This window comes from Diceros bicornis, chromosome 36, assembly GCF_020826845.1.
Source record: "Diceros bicornis minor isolate mBicDic1 chromosome 36, mDicBic1.mat.cur, whole genome shotgun sequence".
NCBI classification, from domain to species: domain Eukaryota; kingdom Metazoa; phylum Chordata; class Mammalia; order Perissodactyla; family Rhinocerotidae; genus Diceros; species Diceros bicornis.
The window spans coordinates 4,643,235-4,666,911 of NC_080775.1; the positions used below are offsets into that span (position 1 = coordinate 4,643,235).

Consider the following 23,677-nt stretch of genomic DNA (forward strand, 5'->3'; position numbering starts at 1 on the left):
CATTGGCCTAGGGGTGGCTCAGCAGCTGATGTCGCTGTTATTTCTAATGACAGCTCCCTGGTGAGCTTTCTTTCCCAACCCCTGAGCGTGAGGGTCTTAGGAGAGTGACTGTTTTAACAGATTACATTTTATTAAAAAAATTGGGGGCGTGAAAAATTGCAAATAAACACCAAAGGAGAGTGACTAGTGTAATGGACCCAAACGTATCTGCCTTGGCCAGGCTCCAATGTTTTGCCCGTCTCCTTTCATCTACATTCCCTGTTACTTCTGCCCTGACCAGAGTTTTGTAGAAAGCCTGTCTTTCAAATATATGACAGTGAGGGACTGGCTGTGAACTTTGCTCTTTCTTCTTTTTATCTTGCTTTCTGGTTTTTCAGGAAATAGATGCATGGTGTTCCGACATTTCTGGGCATATTTCACCTGCAAAATATAAGTTTAGCATTTGCTCTGGGATTTCTTTCTCTGTCTCTCTGTCTCTGTCTTGGTCTCTGTCTCTCTGTGTCTGTCTGTGTCTCTCTCTCTGTATCTCTGTCTCTATCTCTCTCTATCTCTGTCTCTGTCTCTGTCTCTGTCTCTCTGTCTCTCAGGCACTGATTCCCAGGGGAGGGGGGTGGTCCCAGGGTTCTTCCACTCAGGACGGCTTGGGTGTGAATGCGCTCCATCTATCAGATGAGATGGGGTGGTGCTGGAGTGCTCAGGAACACTAGTAGGGGGTCAGCGCTTGCCCCAAACTCTAATGTGGAAAGTTAGAATCTCATGCTCTTCCTGAACAAACCAGTGGCTGGAACCGTGGACTGAGGAACAGAGGTGGGGGCCTAGGTCTTCAGACACTGCCAGTCTATCTGGGTAAATGGGTGACCCAATGGAGTCCGTGAACCGTCTGCGAGCCCTGAAGGGCGGGGGCCTAGCCAGCCCCTCCTCTGCTTTCACTCAGCTTGTCTGCCCAGGGGCCTTGTGTTCTCTGCTGGGACTCACCGAAGAAGGGAGCTGCCCACCCACCCCTCACCTTTCCCAGCGATCATGGAGACAGAGCTGGGCGAGTCTCCTCTTTCGTCCAGTCACTGTTTGGTTTCCAGCTGATCCCTGACACCCAGAGGACACAAAATCCACTGGTGATGTGGAGACAAGCTTTTTCTGCTTGAGTTTCAAGAAGACAGTTTGTGGTTTTCCCTTCTTTCTGGTCCCAGTGTGACTGCAGAGGGGGTGGTTGCTGAAGGGCCCGGTCTGCGTTCCTGAGGGAGAGTAGGCCTGTGAGACACGGGGTTCACACAGTACCCCAGCCCACCCTCACAAAGCCCTCGAAGACGGTGCTGCGTTCTCTGTTTCCGCAGAAGATCCTGAGATCTGTGGGGCCGCCCCACTCGTCCCCGCAGGGCAGTGACTCGAGCCCAGCTGAGCCCTGTCCAGGAACAGTGTCGCCTCCTGCTGGGGGAACTGGCTGTGTCCCAGGGCGCAGGAGGTTCTAGGCGATTCATGGGCCATGAGCCCTGGAGAATTATTTTTGGTAAAAGATAGCGCCTCATTTCCTGTGTTGAAAACGCTCTGACCTCCTGAAATACTTTCAGTTAATACATTCAATTCCCATTATTCACCGTGGTTATGTTCTATAAAGTCACTGTGAACACAGAATTAGCAGACACAGACCCTCTTCTCCTGGAAAAAACAGGGTGAGTTCTATGTGAGCCTCTTTCACAGCATTTTCATCACCGATCAATGCATAACCTCAGTTTATATGGGTTTCTGTTTAAAGACACCGAATTGGGTATATATCGTTGTCACTAACATTGAACTCACAGCCAAGAGCCCCATAATTCATGCGTGAACAAAGCTGATCTCACACACGTGTTTTCTCTGTGAGGCATGTCTCTTAGGAACCAGAGACAGCATTTCAGCTCTACGCTTGGGGGCCAATTTTTTTCCTTAAAGCTGCTATAAAGTAATATTGTAGTAATAAATTAATAAATTTAATTTGTAATAAATTTAATAAAGTAATAAATTACTTTATTATGTTAGATTAAAAAGGCTCATTTTCATGAATTAATTGCCAGATGTTTGTCTTTTTATGTTGTGTAATAAAAATTCTGCCCAATTGGCTAATAGAGCTTTTTATTAACAATATTTACAATATTTTTCTATTTAATGAAGTAATTCTACTTGATTCAGAATGCAAAGAAAACTGAAAAAAGCTCCATGAAAGAAAATAAAAAGGGCGTAAAATACCAATACCCAAGAAGAATCATCTCTTTGTAGTGGATCCTTCTAATCTGTGCGCATATCTATGGCATATACGGATGGATAAATTATATAAAATATGTAATACATATACATATATAATAAAAGTGCATAAATATCTCACAAAACCTATCACCCAGAGCATATACAATTTGTAACTTACTTTTCTTAAATACAAACATACACATACAAACATACTGGATACACATACAAGCCGTTCATTAATGTTTTGATAAGCAACAGCAAATAAATAAATATCATGGGATGTTTAATTTTCTATGTTTTAAACAACATAGCTTTAACTGACCATAATATCTTGCTACCTAGTCTGAGTTCCACGTTTTACACTGTCTTCTTATTAGTACAAATTAAGTTCAAACCTTCCAAAGGCACTGAGTGCTGGAGAGAGAATTTTCGTCTTACCTTTATACTTTAGCTTGGGTGCTGACGAATGTCAATTCACATATGTGAGCCTTGAGAAACTAAACAGTGCCAGGGTACTATATGTTCCAATAATAGATACCACATTTATATCACTTTACATTTTATAGAAAACTTTTTACAAATTTTTAAATAGTTTTTTTACTAGGACCATTTTAAATAACAAAACCACCAACAAAAGTCACAAAAATGAGAAACGGTACTAAACGGGTCACGTTCACACAGAGAGCATTGCCTTGTTCTGCTTCAGCTGGGAACCAGCTCAAGTGGCTCAATTTTTTTGTTGTTCTGTGCATGTCCTAGAACGATTAGGGAAGCACTGAGAGTGTTGATTTTGGTATTACTTCAGCGACTAGGCAAATACTCAAATACGGAACCCAGAATAATTACCGCCTGCCTTTACGTTCAAGGATTTATTCCCCAGCCCGCATCAGAGCTCCTAGCCCAATCTGCCACCTGGTGGCGCCAGGGAACCACTTATTAGTCAAGCTCTTCGCGAATCTGCCAGGAGAGGGCACCTTTGCGCTGCCTGTTCGACTTGAAGGTTTTCTACACTATGTGAGTCACTGAGTCAAGAAATAACGGAGAGCAAAAATAAGCAAACACTAGGAAATTGTAAAGCTTAAGAAGCTTCACAGAGTTTATACAGTCACATTCTCCATCACTATTTCCTAATGCCCTTTCCAGGCGGTAACTGAAAGCCCTGTGCATCTTCTGTCTCACAGGCTCTCCTCTGCCTGGGAACCCTGCTGTGCTCTAGACAAGCGACTTCTATCTACGTTCTTCTTTCCTTCCCGGGGGGCCTGTGGAAAGAGGCTGTACTGAGGGGAGGTATAAACGTGTCCTCTTCAAGGGACCTCCTTGTGTCAGATGGCTAGCTGGTGTTTCCGATGACTCTAGGATGTGGGATGCTCATCTTAATAGATACTTGTCCTCATTGGACATTTACTTTTTTCATTTGAGTGGAAAATCCAAGGATAAGTAGAAAATTAAAGGCATACACAGCAAGGAAGGGAACAGCATAACCAAACTCAGGAGATGTGAAAAAGCATCATTTGTTCAAGGAACAGTGGTTTGTTGTGGATAGACATTAGGGAGGACCGGCAAGGACACTGAAGTAGGAGATTATTGAAGAAGCAGGAAAAAAAGATGGAGGCCAGGCGCTGAGGATCTTCTCATTCTTAACCAAGTTGTGAGATTGGATCTATTTTATGATAGCCCAGTCTACCTACCTAGCAGATTTGTGAGTGGTTTCTCTAAGGCTTACAGTATACACCTTGATGTACTACATTCACTTAGAAGTGAAGTTAGACCACGGGGCACATAATGTGAGAGCCTCGCAGCAGGATGCGTTCATTTACCCCCATCCTGTGCTCTGTTATATTATTCTCCTGTATTTTCCTTCTCCAGACGCAATGCACAATACAATGTTGTTATTTTTCCCTTAAATAGTCAGTTATCTTTTAAAGAATTCAAGCCTTGAGAAAAAAATCTTTTGTATCTTCCAACGTGCTTACCATTTCAATGCTCCTCATGCGTTACTATGCATCTTGCTTTCCATCGGCATCATTTCTCTTCTACCTGAAGAAATTCCTTTGAAGTTTCTTGTAATGCAGGCCAGCTAATGTTGGATTCTTTCAGCATATCCTAGTAGAAATGCTGACAGCCAGAAAGAAGGAGAAATCTTGAAACAACAAGAGAAAAAGGACCCATCGCTTCTGAGAGAAACCCAAATTATTAACAGCTGACTTCTCATTGGAAACGGTGGACTCCAGGAAGCAGTGGGACAGCGTATTCAAAGTGCTTAAGAAAAGCACTGTGAACCAGGAATCCCACGTCCAGGAGAGCGGTCTTTCCAAAATGAAGGTAGGGCAGAGTAGAGGGAGAAATGATACTTCCAGGGCTGGCTGGAGCAATTCAGGGGGATGGAAGGTAGAGCAAAGCTGAACTGGTTGAAAGAGGGGGAGTAGTATTGATTTCTTCTTTACATGTTGATAGAATCACATAAACACAACACAGAGGATGGAGAACAGTAGTTCAAACCCAAAATGGTACTAGTTGGGGGGGCTGGCGAGCGAGGGTAAACTGGTCATTCTGATAGTGGAAAAGCCGTCGGGTCTATCATACGCTAAATTGGTGTAATCTCTGTTAATCAGTATTGATGGGAATCTTACTGGAATTGTGTAAAGTTGGGGTTTATAATGGGGTAAGAATGCTGTTGATCACTCGATTATTTCTCAGAATTAGGCTCTCCGCCACTGCGAGTGCAGTCTCTTATCCTGCTTTAGCTTGAGCTATCAGCGAAGGGCACCTGAGACACAGGTGCATGCAGAGACAACATCACAGACGAGGCATGGGCATCCCTAGCAGAGGTTTTTGTCTCTAATCCCTATCGATTTTCCTAACTATGAACTCGGATAAACCCTGTGTAAGTCTGGGTTTCCTAGACTAGAGATAAGTCGACGGAATCTGTCCCGTCTTTTCTCCTAGACTCCACTCTGATTTCCACAGGGACTTGGAATGTCTGTGCACTTTCTTCCAAGCAAGAAAAGCCTCAGGGATCTTTTGTCACCACAGAGTTTCAACCAAGAAGAGAACCAAAGAGAAACTCTAAATAAGCATTCTAAAAAAGAAAAAAATGGAGGTGATAGAAAGAGACCCCCGCCCCACCAAAGCACTCAATGTGCAAACATGGGCTTTAGCCTGGGTCAGTTATCTGCCCTTGGCCCAAGTTAGAATCCCCTCTTCCCTTCTTTGGAGGGTCAGTGTAGATGGTTCTCTAAGGGCTAGTTGGAGCACAGCATTAACAGAGGCTATGAAATGTTTTAGATGGTGATGAGAAAAGGAATTGTTTACAGGAAGGGAAGTCCCACTCTGAGAAAGACTTTAGGATGAGAAGAGACAAGTCTATCTAGTGTCCTACATGGACAACACCTGACAACACTGAGCCTGATGCCAGACTGTCATTACTGTAGACATACCTGCAGGGAACCTTCTTTCTCTCAGCTGTGGGACACTCTAGGTAAAGCTTGAGGAAGTGGCTCATGGTCACCTAAGAGCCAATCTGAGCACTGACTTGACCACGTGGGCTCATCTTCTCATCTCTGACTCCCATATTTGTTTCTTTGTTTTTGTTTATTTGTTTGTTTGTTTGTTGAGGCAGATTAGCCCTGAGCTAATATCTGTTGCTAATCCTCCTCTTTTTGCTGAGGAAGATTGGCCCTGAGCTAACATCTGTGCCCATCTTCCTCTACTTTATATGAGACACTGCCACAGCATGGCCTGACAAGCAGAGCATTGGTCTGTGCCTGGGATCCGAACCTGTGAACCCCGGGCCACCAAAGCGGAGCACACATGCTTAATCTCTATGCCACCGGGCCGACCCCCTCTGGCTCCCACATTTGTATTCCAATTCTTGCAGGGGTGATTTATAATGGGCTCTGCTGAACAATGGCAGAGAAGGCCTGAAAAAGGGCTATTTATTAATGAAACAGAGGAAACTCATAGTCGTCTCATATTCCATCCATCTTGTCCATGGGTTTAACAGGAAGTAATAAGTGGTGAATTAATGGAGCAATCTTCTGGCAACAGAGAAATCATGACCACCCGCTCATGTGCACCTCACCCCCCTCATACTACATCTATGTAGTCATGCATCGTTTAACCATGAAGATACGTTCTGAGAGATGTGTCGTTAGGCTATTTCGTTGTTGTGCCACCATCGCAGAGTGTGCTTACACGAACCTAGATAGTATAGCCTCCTACACACCTAGGCTATGTGGTGCTGATCTCATGGGACCACTGTCATGTATACAGTCCGTGCTTGATGGAAACGTCGTTACACAGCACATGACTGTAAACACATAACACCTTTGAGGTGTAAAATTTATCCTCTGTCTTTACAGTGCCATCTGCCCTCTTTCGATGAATAGCCTTATTACTGGACACATACCCAGGTTCTTTAACCGCCACACAAGAGGGGCAAAATAAAACTGGAAAGCCAGGCTTATGGCAAGGAAAGAGTTTTTATTTTGGATGACATCAGCTGAGAGACGAGAGGTCTCAAATTTGTCCCATCTCCCTGAAAGTTGGGAAGCAAGGGGTGTTAAAGGTTGTGAGGAATGTGGCGGCCTATAGGGAGGGGAGCCTGTGGGCTTGCTGGTCAGCACTTTCCCACCAGCCTGTGTTTGGCCCTGTGAGGCTACTTGGAGAGAGGGGGAGGGCGAGATCAGGGAATCACAGGTGAGTGTCCTTCAACAGTCTGGGTGGTGGATGGTGGATTCTGGCACCAGGAAGCCAAGGAGTTGAGGTCTGAGAAGCTTTAGCTTCTTGATCTCAGTTTCCCCGTAACAAACCTCGAGAACTGGTCATTAGCCAGAACATCAGTGTGAGCCCAGCTTGAGGCCACCTGGGCTTTTAACAATTTGTAAAACCACCAATGTCTACACGTGAATGTAAGTTAGAGAAACAGGGGAAGACGATGGGTGCTTTTGGTTTTAACCCCATATATGCTGGGTTTAATACAGGGGAACCGATATCAGACCTGGCATCAGCCTGTTCAATCTTGTCCTCGTTTCTGTAGATTTAAGCTGAATCAATATGGCGAAAACCAGTTTTGATAGCTGTTATGGTGGTCTCTGCGTGTGTGCTCTGAAGAACCTTTACGACAAAGGATGGCATTGTTTTCCCGTCTGATTCACACAAGGGCAACTTGATCTCTAAACAGTGGATTGCATCTTTTTGGATTGAACCTCTATTAGTAAAATTTTTTGAACTTGCACTCAAATATGCCTGTTGATTGACGTATTAATTATGTAAATGTGCTTCTTTACTGATTTGTTATAAATATTATAAAATACGATCAAAATAGAAAAATAAATTAAACTGAGCCAAAGATGAAATAAAAAATTGAAAAATAAGAACTTTAGTCTTTGTCCAAATTCTTCGCTCTCACTAATGCGTTGTGATCAGTAACAAATTCTTTTCAAAGCAGTGGTTTGAATATGCTTTTGTCGATCTTGCTTTAACACTTTGTGATCTAGAAATCTGCAGTTCTGATTCTAAATTCAGTTTAACTTGAAACGTGGTTTTCATGGCACAGAGCTGTAGCTGAAGATTCCTCACAAAGAGACGTTGATGTAAATGGAGGAAGCACATCTTTGGTTGCTCTTAACAAATCATGGCACTTATTTCTCAATCATCTTTACCAATTACACAGTTTTTGAAATTTGACCATTACATTTTAATCTCTCCTATTGTCAGTTAGATGCTCTTGATAACTAATTGCAATCAGATTCAAAATTACCGAAACTTTTTCTTTGGAAGATTTCCAAACAGATTTAAAAACTCTATTCCAAACTTTAAAATTGTTCAGGGAAGTTTTGTATGCCTCACACTTATGTCATTTTAGCAATAAAATCTCACCATGACAGAAATATTTTCATACTTTTGTTTTCAAAATATTATCTTAGTGCAATCAGTTTCTTTTGTAAGGTAGTTACTTTGTCACTCGTTCAACACTTCATGAAGCAGATTTAGCGTGTGATTTTCTTCTAAAATATCTGAAAGCAAGTCATCACAGAACATAGAATTTCAGAACACTTGTCTTTCTTGAGATAAAAATGTGTGACTTGTCTTTCTGGTCAACAATTCTTTAAAACAATTTCCCATAAGATAACAAGAGAACATTTTTGTGTGGTCTAAAAGATTTTCATAGTCACCCATCCTCTCATTATAAAGTAGCAAATATTATACTATATATTAAAGATCTTGTCTAATAAAATTAGCCACACCTAAGGCATTATATACCTAATGACGGCTTTAAATAAAGTGTGAAAATATAATGTTGTTTGTGCATTGCTTTTTAATAAAATGCCTCTTTTAATCGTAGGCAGGGTAGGTGGGGGGAAAGGATGATGAGACCTGTCTAACAAGTATTGTTTCCAAGCTCGTCTAGAAGTAAGTCATTAAGATTTAAATAAAGTAGGCCCCAAATCATAAACTAGCAATAAATTTTCTACTTTAAATGCTCTTGAAATAAAGCATTACCAATGGGAAACATAATATGAATGATATGGTCAAATAGGATTTCTGTAAAGCAAGGATGTAAGTGAGAGGATTATTAATAAGATTCCACCGGGATGACTAGATAAAGTTGGGGGAAAACTAGGTCTAAATGTTAAAATTAATTAAAGCTAGGTTAAATAATTAAATAAGTAAGAACTAAAATCCCAAAGAGTTGGCACAGAATCAAAACACATCTTTAGAGAAAAGACACTTGCAAATTTTTGGCATTCTGCAAATGATATTACAAAGAACGATAGAAATGGATTTGAATATATTAACATTTAGAATTCATTTATAAAGAAAAGAAATGAAAAGAGGAAAAATAAAAGATGACACATACTTAATAGCTATACTATAAAAATATTTTATTCAAATTTTAAAGAAAAGTTTCAAGATCTATATGGATAAATGGGAAAATTTTTATGACCAACAATAATTGAAGATATAACTAGTAAACAAATAATGAAAAGGTGTTCACTTTCATAATCCAAGACATAAAAGTGAAAACTATGAAATATTATTGTGAATCTATTCATACAACAAAAGTTACAATATATCTTTTACTGGAAATGCTATGGCAAAATAGATATAACCATAAACCGCTGAAAGCCCAGCTCTTTCCTGGGAAAATATTCTAAGGAAAGAAATTAAAAATAGAAAAACTAAACAAGTTAAAGCCTGAAGCCCACCATTGAGAATGGTTGTCAATTATAGCGTGTTCACTTTGAGATCATTTGTGTGGGCCTCCAACATATTCTTGCAATAGCTTCCTTTATTTCTGCAGAGGTAATAAGCCCCTGAGTGAAAATGAAGTTTTCCTACATTTTTCTATGTGCCTAAATTAATTTCAATTTGAACAAAGAGTTAACTCTATTGAATACAGTCACAGAAGAATTGGAAAGGAATGTAGACAAATATATCTGCCACTTTACAAGCATAGGAAGATATCATGAGGCAGAAAAAATGACTGGTAAAATATATATTTAAACCTTATATTAAACAACATTAAGAGTCAAATAACCATAGCCTGGAAAAAAATACTTCCAACGTATCTAAAAGATAAAACAAAAATAATAAAACTATAAAACAGTTCTTATAAGCATATAGAAAATGATAAATTCCCAATTTAAAAAAGATGGTATTGGAGTAACATTAGTAACTAACAGTTATTAATTACTTACCATGTACTAGGCAGTTAATCTGCTAAATGACACTATGTTCTGGGTACTTTTTAAGAAGCCAGGCACATAGAGGTCCAAGAGTTTGCCAAAGATTATGTGGTAGTAAATGTTGAAGCTAGGATTTCAACCTAGACAATAAGAAGAGGAACAGATGATTTTCCAAAGAAGAAATTCCAAAAGCCAATAAGCAAACTAATAGTAATAGAAATAGAAATAAAATCGGCAGTGAGTTTCCATTTTCTGCCCTCAAATTGACAAAAATAAAAGAACAAACAAAAAATATAAGTTTTTTGAAAAATAGCACTTTCAGTTATTTTTGGTAGGACTATAAATTTATGTAGATCCCCTAGAGGCAATCTGGTATTCTATTTCAAAATCCTTAAAAATGTGCCTATTAATTGATAGCATTGGAGCCTTTAGGCATTGAAGTTTAGGAACAAGAGGTTTTTTTCCCCACATACTCTCAATTTAGAGAGTGTAAGTTGCTAAAAAGAAAAGTTATATTTACCATTAATCTCTTGAAATTGTGAGGGAAAATTATAATTTGAATTTAAAAACAATTTCCAGAAAAGATTATTTTTACCTGGGGTTCACTTGGTCTTTTTGACCTTCTCATCCCCTACTTCTGAATAATCGTACCATTTGGTAACTAGCAATGTCAAATTCTAGGACTGGCATGGAGTTTCCGTCATTTGATTTCACAGAAGGGGGTGTGTATGGAGCCACTGTTTTTCACTGTCCAGGCTAAACTGGTCCTGTTTTTAATTCCACTTGCTTGAGTCTGTGCTCTGAGCAGAATTTTATCTTTAAATTACATAATCAATGGTAGGGGGACCTAAGGCTAGAGCCACATCCAAATTCTTTTGACAGTGGATTAGAAAAGAAGCCAAAAAGAGAGACACCAAGATGACTGAGATATTAGAATTATCTGACAAAGATTTTAAAGCAGACATCATAAAAAAGTTTCAATAAGCAATTACAAACACAGTTGAAACAAATGAAAAAAAATAGAAAAAGCATCTCTTGCTTATATTTTTTCATTGAGTTTGATACCTTCCTTGTTCTCGGTATTATGAGCAATTTTTAATTGAAATCTGGACATTTTGGGTATTATGTATTCATTAAGTCTTAAATCCCTTTAAAAAGTCTGACAAAATTGTGTAGTATGGTAAATTGACACAACAAAAGAGAAAAAAACAAGACCTATAGACAAGTGAAAAGCTAGACTTTGAAAATTTGAAAGTATACTAAATGTTAGCTTTTCTCGAGAGATTCATATCCCCTATGGTCACTTGCAGAGATGTCAGCATTTTAACTCCAGTGACACAGGAAAAAAACAAAATAGACAAACAAAAAAGTTATAGCAGCAGTAGGCTAGGTTGTTTGGAATGTATCTTTATTTACTTTGGGGGAAAAAGACTGGATGTAGAGATTTTATTTCCTGATCCGGGGACTTAAGACATAGTGTAGTTAGCCTTGTATATTAACCTTGTATCCTGCAACAGTCCTGTAACCGCTTAATAGCTCTAGAAGACTTTATTGATTCCTGGGCTGGAATTGGGTATTTCCCCCTCCATCAGATCCGTTAGGCTCATGTAAGACCCAGGGGTCAGTCTGTAGTGTAATAGTTTTCGTTGAGGGTAGGCCTTAAGAAAAACAAAATGCTCTGACCAGTTTTCAAGTTGACTACTTTCCACTTCCCCTGCTGGAAGTGTGAGGGGATTTTCCTCCAGTTGTGAAACCTTGGTAGGGCTTCAGAAGGTAAAAAAAAAAAATCACAAAAGTGTGGGACCTCGATAAATGAGCCCCCTGGAGTTTTTAGCTCTAAGCCTCGTCCACACTGAGCCTCCAGCACTGCATCCATTGCAGGTCGTGTTTTCCCACCCAATACTGACTCTTGCAGCAGATTTTGTTCCTGGGCTTTTGTTCCGGTAAATTATGATTCTCTTTATCTGTCTGTCTGTCTCTTCAATTTTGGGGACCAGTGGCTTGCCCTGTGACCTCAATTCTCTGGTGACTCTAAGAAGAATTGTTAGTTTTCAGTTTGTTCAGCTTTTTTATTATTGCAAGGATGCAAGTGACAACTTCCAAGCTTCTTACATGCCAGACAGGAAACCAGAAGTGTGGGAAATGCACTTTTTGCTGCATGCTTTTCTTGTTGCCTTTCCTCTGACTCTAGTGATTTGGTAAGAAATATGAGCGGAAATCCAAAGAGAAGAAAGAAGCCTGACTTAGGGCTCACTTGAGCTATATTCTCCAATATAGCTTGGAGGAAATGCCCCACGTTGGGTTACTGGGCTGGCCCGGTCATTAAGTGCATCGACAGCTGATGTCGAAAGGTACAACACATGAGAGGGAGTGCCGTTGGTGACCTTGTTGAAAAGAGGAAAGGGTGAGATGGATAGGAGGGAGAAGAGGGGCTGATTGGTGGGGCTCACTGGGTTGCAGACGGGCTTGTACTTGAGCCCTGGCTTGTTCAGGATCTTCTCCAGCTGCCTGCGGTTAAAGTTGTACATGCTGATGGACTTGGCCATTCCTGCAGCCTTACACTTCTCCACTCCCTAGGGAAGAAGGGTTTGTGAGGAGTAATCTGTGTAACCAGCTAGAGAAGCCGAATAAATGGTAGCATGCTGAGAGTAGGGACTGGTGATGGGAGAAATTTGCGACAGAGCAGGAGAGAGAAACGTCTTCAAAGATAAACATCTTTAAAGGTGCAGATGTTAACAAATAACACAGGAATTGACCGAGTAGGAGAAGAATGAAAAATAAAATAGGATAGGGGCTGGCCTGGTGGCGTAGCTTTTAAGTTCATGTGTTCTGCTTTGGCAGCCCAGGATTCGCCAGTTCAGATCCTAGGTACGGACCTACTCACCACTCTTCAAGTCATGCTGAGGGGGCTGGCCCCGTGGCTTAGCAGTTAAGCGCACGCGCTCTGCTGCTGGTGGCCTGGGTTCAGATCCTGGGCGCGCACAGATGCACCGCTTGTCTGGCCATGCTGAGGCGGCATCCCACATACAGCAACTAGAAGGATGTGCAACTATGACGTACAACTATCTACTGGGGCCTTGGGGAGAAAAAGGGAAAAAAAGGAGGAGGATTGGCAATGGATGTTAGCTCAGGGCTGATCTTCCTCACACACAAAAAAATACCTATGCCTGGACTCCACTCCGGAGATCCTATCTAATTGATCTGGAGATGAGCTCTGACCTGGGTTTTTTTGAAAAAGAGTCATGTGCAGGCAGCATCCCACATAGAAGAGCTGCAACTCTACAACTATAATACACAACTATGTACTGGGGCTTTGGGGAGAAAAAAGAAAAGAAAGAGGAAGTTTGGCAACCGATGTTAGCACAGGGCCAATCTTCCTCAAAAAAAAAAAAAAAGGGAAACAATGGGTAACAAGGTAGAGTAAGAAAAGAATGCAAGTGGCCAGGACAGAGCTAAAGGAACTAGCACACCCTTTAGCTGAACACCTAGAATAACTGGATTAAGCAGTGGCAAACAGGCACCAGGAGAATAGAAAGTGGAGCCAGGTGCAGCATGGGAAACAGGACGTTGGCCATACCCATCTCTCAGACTGCTGGCTCCCTGCTTTCTCTTTGACGTCATTTCCTATTATTTTCCACCAAACTCACTCTGTTCCAGTCACACATGCTCCTTGCTGTTTCTGAAGCATGGTAGATTCTCTCTCACCCTAAAAACATTGCCTTGGTCTTCTTTTTGCCTGTATCACTCTTCCTCCAGCTATCCATTTAATCCTTTCCCTCGTTTCCTTTAAGTCATTGCTCAAATGTCACCTTCTTGAGGAGGGCTACCCTACCCTCTTTTTAATTACCTATCTGTGATCCAACCCACCCTGTCACTCTTTGTTCCCCCGATTAGCTTTACTTTCCCAAACCACCCCCCCTCCCAATAGCACCTACCACTCCAGGGGCCAGAGACCTTGGTTTGTTCACTGATGTAGCCTGAGTACCTAGAAGTATTCAGTACTGAGTACATCATATGCACTCAAGAAGTGCTTAGTGAGTTATTAAATAGATGAAATGTGATATCAAGGCAGAGGAATATTCAGGGACTTGCCAAAGTCTACACGGGGGCAGAATTGTACTAGATCCCACCTTTCCTGAATTCCTTGTCCATCCTCTCTCCCTCAACATGCAGAAATATGGTCTCTTTGGAGCTGTAATCACCTCCCACGTGGTACAGAGGTCTACGGTGTCGAAATGCTTTTTCCATGTGTGTCCTTTGGGAAATGCTCCTCCCAAGGCTGGAACCCAGGAAAGAAGAGGAGGTTGTATAAAGCTATGTCTGGCCTCAGACAAGCTGTTTGGAGCCTGTAGACCTTGAGGCTAATGGAACAATCTATCCTTATTCTTGAAAGGAATTGTAAGGTTAGGCTAAAGGAAAAGGAAGTACCTTGAGGAACTATACTTGCTAGAAATGTTTTTAACTGCTAAAGGTTTAGTAAACATGGTTTGTGTCAAGGACCAGTTGAGACAACCAAGACCCAATCCTAGACAGAGCCTAGAGTGGTGTCATGGCACCACAGGCTGCTTGGGTCTGGACCTTTGCAGGATACGTCTCTCCCACCCCTGCTTTCCACCTGGAGGTGGTGATTTGAGAGAGTGACTTGTCAGCATCTCAATGGCTGAATCTCATCCCCATTAAATTTCCTTTACCTCAACTAGTCTCCACTTTGGGACATTCCTCAGACATCAGTGGGCATGAGGTTGAGATTAAGGAGCACGGGGCTTTGAAAATATAGGCAATGTATTCACAAGATTCAGGCCAAGACGCTGGAATAGTGAACTGAGATGGGAACAGTTGCAGCAAAAAAAAGGGAATCAAGGTATTATAATGTTTCTTCTGATTTTCACAAACTATATCTTCTCTCACATTCAGCTAGTAATTATTGTGTTGATAATCAAAGTAAAATAACTTTAGCCAACCTTCAAAGCTGCTGGGAAATGAATAACATAAAGATCAACATGGCTCAGCTGAAGTTTCCTCAGTGACATTTCCAGGCCAGTTTGGACCAGTTCTGGACCACTTGTATGGACCTCAACTCTCAATTTAATTGCTTGTTTTTTTATCAGTCGTCAGTTCAATGAAGATTACGGGAAAAATTCCTCTTGGGTTCCCTTTTCAATCTGACTTAAACATATAAATTTCTTTTATTTATTTCAGACATGCTATCAGTGAATATGAGGAATATTAGGAGAAAATGTCTCAAGAGTTAAAAAAAATACAGTACTTTTGCAAACAAATTTCATCCTCATATCGATTCTGTGGTATTATTTTTCTTACTTTACAGGAATGAGAAATAAATGTCTATTGACAATGTAATAGGTTGAGATATGATGACCAAGGCTCAAAGAGGTTAAAAAACTTATTTTTGGTTAAGAAATTTCACAAAGTCAAATATATAGAATATTAAACTACTAAAATTTGATCATAGTTTCCAAAGCCTACACTTTCTGACTAAATTGCATTGCCTCATCCTGTAGCTAAGAAAGATCGTCACTTGTCAAAACTTGATTACAGCAGAGTTGGAAAAGCCAACTCTATCTCTGAGTTTTCAAAAATATGATAATGATAACTGCTAGTATTTTTGAGTATTTAAAATATATTAAATACTTTTTTTTGCTTAATTAATTAATTTATTTATTTTTGTGTGTGATAAACAGTTTCTTTTTTATTTTTATTTTTTTTTAATTTTTTGTTTATTGCAGTAACATTGGTTTATAACATTGTAAAAATTTCAGGTGTACATCATTATACTTTTATTTCTGCATAGATTACATCATGTTCACCACCAAAATACTAATTACAACTCATACTTTTATAAAAGCTTTACTTGTTTTTTTTGAAGTAATACTCATGAAAATCCTGTGAGGTGAATAATATTATCTTCCTTTTACAGCTCGGGAAACTGAGGTGCAGAGCATGTAGTTTGTCTAAGGTCACACATTTAGTAAGTGGAAGAATCTGGATTCCAATATAGGAAATTTGACCACAGAACTCACATTCCTAGCCAGTATGTTACTGACCAGCCTTCTCATAGTGTGAGGTCTGAGTGAATAAAAATTAAACCAATGAGAAGAGAAATTCACCGAGAAACTATTCAGCTAAGTGTGAGCTTCCCACAGATATGTATGCAAATATACACAGCACCTTTGAAGTGTAGAACATGTCATCTCTTTACACAGTGCCATCGGAAATCTTCTGGATGGCCCACCCAAGGTCTTCTTCATTTGGGTACTTGTCAGTTGAGTCAATATGACTGTAACCTACATCAATGACTCTCTTGATGCCTTCTTCTACCTTACTCTTACCAACCTAGAAGAGCATAAAAAGATAAAGATCTACTTGATTCATGAACAAGTGACCAATTCCATAAGCAGAGCTATTCAACAGAACCTGTTGCTTTTCTAAGGGCTAAAAGCCGGAGATGACAAAGCTAAATGTTGACTTAGAACCAATGTTATAAACGTTTAACAACTAACTCTCTGAAGAAGAGAATCTCTGGTAGTATTTGCCAATTTCTATGGTATAAATACTCCCACCATGGCTAATGTGAAGCTACCAATATTGGGAAAAGATGTTCACAATGGAATCATGTGAGCCCACGAGCTGGCCCCAGCACATCACTAGATCTATCCATCTGTCCCTGGATTTACAGTATCCACATGATCTATAGATTTACACAACCTATAGATTTACATTCCTAAATTAATTCACTCTATAAGACATTATTAAACTGGTTTCCACCCAGAAATCCAATGCTAAAAATGATTTATCAATGCATTCAAGATACAACTTTAGACAGAATAAATTAGTGGTTTAGCTATGTAAACTTGGAGAAATACTTCAAACAACTTTTGAGGAAAGACAAAAGTGTAAAAGAAAATAAACTCTTTTTCTACTCAAAAATATCTCATCATTAATTCTCTTTTTGGTTATTAAATTGGTTCTTAGGTGACACTTTCTCCTTCACAACTTTGTAACTTTTCTTAGTTACTGTTCTGCTGTTCTGCTACTGTTCTGCTGGCCCACACGGCTAGACTTTTGAAGTTATACGTAATTTTTCCCTCTATATTACTCTCCTCTACCTCACTCAGTAATTTAATTGTCTCCTGGGTATATTTTTTAATTTGCAACTCCTGATGAGTTAACTAGTCTCATGGAGATTAACTGACTGTCCCCAGATTAAAGAGCCAAGTCAATGTAAAACCAACACTTCACACTAGTGTCTTTGCTGCAGTCTTCAACATTACACGCCCTGTGGCTCTCGTGTTGGAAAATCGATCCTACAACTTTCCTTAAACAATTATAAACTTCTTCACCATGATCCACTGAAGATGTGCTCTTGCAGTGTTTGAACCAGAAACATGCATGGAATTCAGTCTTCCAAACAGAGAATTTCCAAGTGCCACTTGGCTCTCCCCATGGCACAGTATTAACAACTTGGTCTCTGAGAGACTATTTCCAACCCAAACCACCAAAACTTTCTCTAACATTAATCTTGTCTCTCTTTCTCCAGGTCTTTTTGTCACCAAGATTTCTCTGAATATTTTATGAGGCGACAGGCACAACTCGACATTAGAAATTACAGAGAACCTTCATCACAAGCAAGCTTGCTGCAAAGTCTCTGATTTGGTAATCATGACGACTGTGTTTCATTTACTCTGATTTACTGTGAAATGTCTACAGCTGGACAGCAGGTGGAAATCACAGAAACAGATTTACCCACCCTTGAAGTGCTGAAAGATGTTTTCCATCTCCCTTGATATAGTGCAGTCCAAATACGATCCTTGGACAAGCAGCATCAGAATCACTCATTAGCTTGTCAGAAATGTGGATTTGTGAGCCCTGTCCCAGATCTAGTCAATCAGAACCTTTGTGAATGGAGGCCCTAAATCTGCATTTTGAACAGGATTCTCAGGTGTTTTTATGTCTATTAAAATTTGAAAAGCACTGACTTAATGCACTAAACAACCTAACCTGGAGAGAAGCGTCTTACAAATGAAGAAAGTGAGACCTGTCTAAATTTCCCAAATTCACACAGTGACTGGTTCTGTTCTGTCTGCTACCCACTGGCATCTTCAGAACCATATGACTACCTTACTAGGAGCAGAGGTGCTAAATTCCAGTATAGTAAAGAGTGTCCCTCAATCAGCTTTACAGAAAAGGGTCTCATCTGACTCATCTCTTTTCATTTTTTTGGCTAAACAAACATTGATTTTGTTCTTTATTAACAGAAACCTGTAGAGGGAAGAAACTAACACAATTGCTATTTTTTTAACAGCTTTAATAAGTCATATACCAGAAAATCCCCCCCCTTTAAACAATACAATTCAGCAGTTTTTAGTATATTCGTAGAGTTATTACCACTATACAAATTTAGAGCACTGTCATCATCCCCAAGAATACTCTGGGGAGCTTTTAACACTCCCATAGCTCAGGTGTTACCCAGGTAAATTCAACCAGAATCCCTGTGGAGGGATGGAGCAGGGAAATGCCAGGCATCAGTATTTAACACCCCAGGTGATTTTAGTGTGCAACTAGGAGAGCCACAGCCTTAAGTTCTTTTTATTCTCTAATAGTCCATCCATTAAAATATATATATATGCTTTTGGTTTACTGCATGAACCAGATCAGCCTCTTGGAGAATGTTCTACTGTTCTACGTGCTGGATTTCGTTTATTGGTTCTTTTGTGGTTTTATCGAAGTTGTTCCTCCATCCCTTGAATTTCCTAAAAGTGGGTATTAGATCTAAATGCTTGACTAGGTTCAGTTTTATTATTTTTTTTCAAAACTACTTTTTAGGTGGGTCCTGTGCTTTCCTTTGCATTGCATCATGAGGCAAATAATGCCTGGATTTCAACTGCTCCTTTTATTTATTAATTCGAACTTAGAAATGTAGGAGGGCCCAGGGTTAGAACTTCAGTAAATAGTTTAAGGACAAAATAATCAAAGATTACTCACTCTAAGACCATGTTAGAATAATACCAATGCACTGGGGTTGTCAAATTCCTTTTCTACCATGTATTATTCCTAATAATTAGAGTAGATTTAATTAAAAGAGGAAAACTAATGTTAGTAGATTAATTTCTGGGTTCTAACTCTGTTTTAATCTTTCAAGTCCTTTCTCTTGCATGCCTAATTTGATGCATTAAAATATCTCACTCCCCCCACGTCCAATAAAATAAAACACTACAAATTACTGATAAATATATTCAACCTCAGTTATACATATGAAATATACATTAAATGTATGTTAACTAGACTTACTGTGATGATCTTTTCTCAATATATACAAATATTGAATCATTATGCTCTACACATGAAACTAACATTATATGTCACTTATACCTCAATAAAAATTATGTTTCTGTGAAAAAAAAGAAGTATACTTTAAAAATCAAATATCATTTTCAACAGTCTGTTTAGAAATTTTTAAATGAGGTATCACAGTACTGTCACACAGCTATGAGATAGGAATTTTCATGCTCTGTTGATCAAACACTGATGGGGCACAGCCTTTTGAGAAATTGGTTTGGAAATATCGGGTAAGAGCCTCAAAATATATTATAATTTTGATACAAAAAAATCCAATTTCTAAGATTCTATCTTAAAAAAATTATCTAACTTTTAAAAAAAGATATATGCAACCATGTTTATTGCAGCATTATTAACAATAGAGACAGCAAGTACTTCAATGACCAATGACTTAAAAATCACTATAATTCATATACATCAATTATAATGCATTGCTAACATATTATAATATAATAATGGAGTAATATACAAACAGTAAAAATAATGTATACAAATGATGTTTAGGCATACTTTATAAGTATAAGGAAATTTGTTAAATTGTTAACGTTACATAAAAATATCAGATACAGAGACAGTGGCTGAAGTAAAATTTAACTATGTTAACAATGCATGAATGGAGTACGAAACTCCAAAATGGTGACGATTATTATGATATTTACTATTTTATTGTGAATTTGTTTTTTAATCTCCTAGCCAATTTTTAAGATTTCTAAATGAAAATGTATTATTTTTGAAGAAACAGATTGAAATTTGTTTTTAAATTCCATGGATTTGCAGATTTCATCACACAATTGGCCACTATCGTGATGGATCACTTTTCCCTTCTCTTCTAGGTTCTTTGGCTGATCTAATAATTAAATTGACATAAGACAGATTAACAGGAGAAAAACAAATTTAATTTCACACATACAGGAGCCCATAGTAATATGAGACTCAAAGAAGTGACCAAAGCAGGCAGCTTTTATAGTTTGTAGACATGGAAACAATATGTTTGTGAAGAATTGAAAAAACAAGGGGGTTTGGACTTGGGGTAGCAAATCAGTGAGGAAATAACAAGGTTTGTTTATGCAGCCTTCTCAGCCCTGAATTCCCTATCTCTGAAGATAAGGATGCCTTCTACCTTCCTGGTGTAGGCAGGATAATTTCACATGGGAGATGTATTTCCTGCTTTCAGACGGATAAAGACGGGTCAGAATGTCTTCTTGCACTGGCGGTTTCTTAAGTACTTTTAATTCAAAATAAGCAATATGCCAAAATGGCATGTTTTGGGGTAGTATATTCTGCTCCCTTTCATCACAATGAACTTCCCAGCATGTGCCAGTCTTAATATATTTAGAGTCCTAAAATGCCTCCTTTTCGACCTGCTTGTCCTCCTCTCTTCAGACCTCTCTCTGTTCTTGCACCTTGACCTATGATCTTAGCCCCACTGCCTAGAATTGTTTCCATCTCTGTCCTGCTGAGTGTAGAAATTCTTCTGAGACCTTTGAGCTTGCAAAACCAGCTCAACTACTGGCACATCCCCTTTGTTCCCCAGGCCGCACCAGGGACTGTGTGATTATGAAATATCTGTTGGTATTTTGTGGTCTTTGATGTAGATTGCCTCCTTGGCTCAGCCTCTCTCTCTGCAATTCCCCTCAGTACTTATTCTCAATGTTCTTCAAACCTGACTTTCTATTTTCCTGCTGATTCCTCTACTTTTTTTTAATTTCCCTTAAACAACTCCCTTAATAAAGTAACTGTCGACATAGGAGAAAATGTTAGTGGTTGATGATACCCCCCACTGTAAGAAATGTAATAATTAAACTGGAAAAATTTTGTGAACTCATACCTCTAAAATAAATGTTTCCAGTGCTGATTTGGGGCCGGCCTGGTGGCGCAAGCGGTTAAGTGTGCATGCTCCACTTTGGCGACCTGGGGTTCGCGGGTTCGGATCCCGGACGCACACTGATGCACCGCTTGTCAAGCCATGCTGTGGCAGTGTCCCGCATAAAGTGGAGGAAGATGGGTACGGATGTTAGCCCAGGGCCAATCTTCCTCAGTGAAAAAAAGAGAAGGATTGGCATTGGATGTTAGCTCAGGGCTGATCTTCCTCACCAAAAAAAAAAAAAAAAAGAAAAAAATGTTTCCAGCTCTGATTCTCCTAAAGGAGGCAAAGAGTATCCAGTAGCACATTTACTCAACACCAATTTCATGTGGAACACTAATGATCAGAATTTGGTCCCAAACTCTATTTCCCTCTAAAAGAAATCTGCCTTCTTGGCTAATCACTATTTTTATGTTGTGTAAGAAAATTTGGGACAGAACTGAACATTGTGCTGTTGCCAGAAATCAAGCCTGGTTATAATGGCTGCCAGCAATATCTCTGAAAAAACAAAAGCTTTGACTGAGGGAATCCTGCTGTGACAATTTGAAAATGAAGATAATATTTAGCATAGTTATTTGAAAAATGTTGCATCTATGAAAAGCCATGAGTTTCTAACTAAAAACGGAAAATTAAGATGAAGTTTAGGAAAACACAGTTGAAATTTAAAGGGAGGATGAACAAAAATAAAGTACGTTTAATTTCTCACTGATGGTAAAAAGTTAAGGAAGGTAAATGCATATGCGTAAGTAAGTATTTCTTCTTCCATATTAAAGTCATGATCTAAAAGAAAGCAATGTACTTTTCTGTTTTTGTAAGCAGGAATTGAGAGCAAGCCAAGCATTTCTGAAAATGTGCCAAGTGGAAGAAGGACTATGGATCCCATCAGTAGCCACACCAAAGGAAGATTAAGCACTCCAGTCACGTTCCCCAGGGTCAAGCAGAGTGCAACAGTGTGGAAGAGAGCTAATTGAATATTATGGGTTATATAATGCTGATAAATGGAAACTCTAAAAGTTGTGTCAATTCAGGAGATAACAGGTTGTGAAAATACTAGAACCTATGAGAAAGGCAAAAGGCATGGACATTTTAAAAAGTGTGTGGAAAGTAAAGCTTTACAATAAAAACAGAAATCAGTTTGATAATCAGTTGCTCAGATTGGAATCATTCTCAGAGAGGTAACCATCCTGGGGTCCTACTAAGAATAAATTAATCATCAAAATTCAGTAATTTTGGAGCTAACATTTTTGTTCCAAAAAATGTTCTTTATGAATACTGAAAGTTGAAATTCACATAATTTCCATATGTTATGAAATATTATTTATCTTTTGAATTTTCCCACCATTAAAAAAATGTATAGGGCACGCCCTGGGGACCTAGTTGTTAAGTTCAGCATGCTCCTCTTTGGCGGCCAGGGATTCGGTTCCTGGTTGCAGACCTACATTGCTCTGTTAGTGGCCGTGCTGGGCTGGCATCCCGCATACTAAAAAATAGAGGAAGATTGGCGTGCACATTAGCCCGAGGCAAGTCTTCCTCAGCGAAAAAATAAAAATTAAAAAAAAATAGTGTATAAACCAATTTTAGCTCATGGGCTGCAGAAGAACAGGCAGTGAGTTGTGCCTGCAAGCCATAGTTTGTGGAACTCGAATCTATATAAATAGTAGATGTTACTATTATATCTATAATTGTCTTTCTATAGATTTTTACTTTTTAAATTGTGCTAAAATATACATAACATAATATTTATCATTTTTATCATCCATAAGTGTACAATCCAGTGGCGTTAAATGTATTCACAATGTTTGAGAACCATTACAACTATCTATACCCAAAACATTTTTGTCATCACCAACAAAAACCCTCTATCTGTTAAAAAATTTCCTTTTAGATTTCTCAGTGTTAATATATAGAAACACACCTGATCTGCTCGTGTTCATCTTGTACCCTGCGATTCTGCTGACTCAGTTACTAGCTCTAGTAGTTTTCTTGTGGATTCTTTGGGAATTGTTATATGTAGGGTCACGTCATCTGTGCTTAGGGATAGTTTTTTACCTCTTCCTTTCCAACTTGGATGCTTTTTATTTCTTTTTCTTGTCTAATGGCTCTGGCTAGAAGGTCTAACACAGTGTTGAATAGCAGTAGTGAAAATGGGCACTCTGTCTTATTCCCAATCTTAGGAGGAATGCTTTCAGTCTTTCAACATTGAGTATGATGTAGCATGTGGGTTTTTGATAAATGACTTTGTTGAGAATTTAGCTAAATTACCCCATAATATTGCTGCCTTGGCATCCGTTTTGTGTGGCTCAGTGGCCTTCAGGGGCCCTAAACTGACATAAGCCTGTCCTGCAAGCACATGCTCTAGATAACAGTGTTTTTGAATACCCCAAAAAAGCAAGGACAGGTCCTTTAAATCCCCTGGAAGCCACCTTAACCAGTGGGGTATGAACCAATAGCCACAGCCTCCGTGTTTGCACTTCAGCAATCAGAAGCAGCAACCCATAATCAAACACAGAACACTGATACATAGAAGACAAGTTCTGTATTGCCCACCCAG

At 39.3% G+C, this 23,677-nt stretch overlaps 1 pseudogene; it reads right to left on the minus strand.

Moving 5' to 3' along the window:
• Positions 1-1,264: 1,264 nt before the first annotated feature.
• Positions 1,265-18,129, minus strand: LOC131398876 (aldo-keto reductase family 1 member C23-like protein; annotated as a pseudogene).
• Between the last annotated feature and the right edge of the window lie 5,548 nt (positions 18,130-23,677).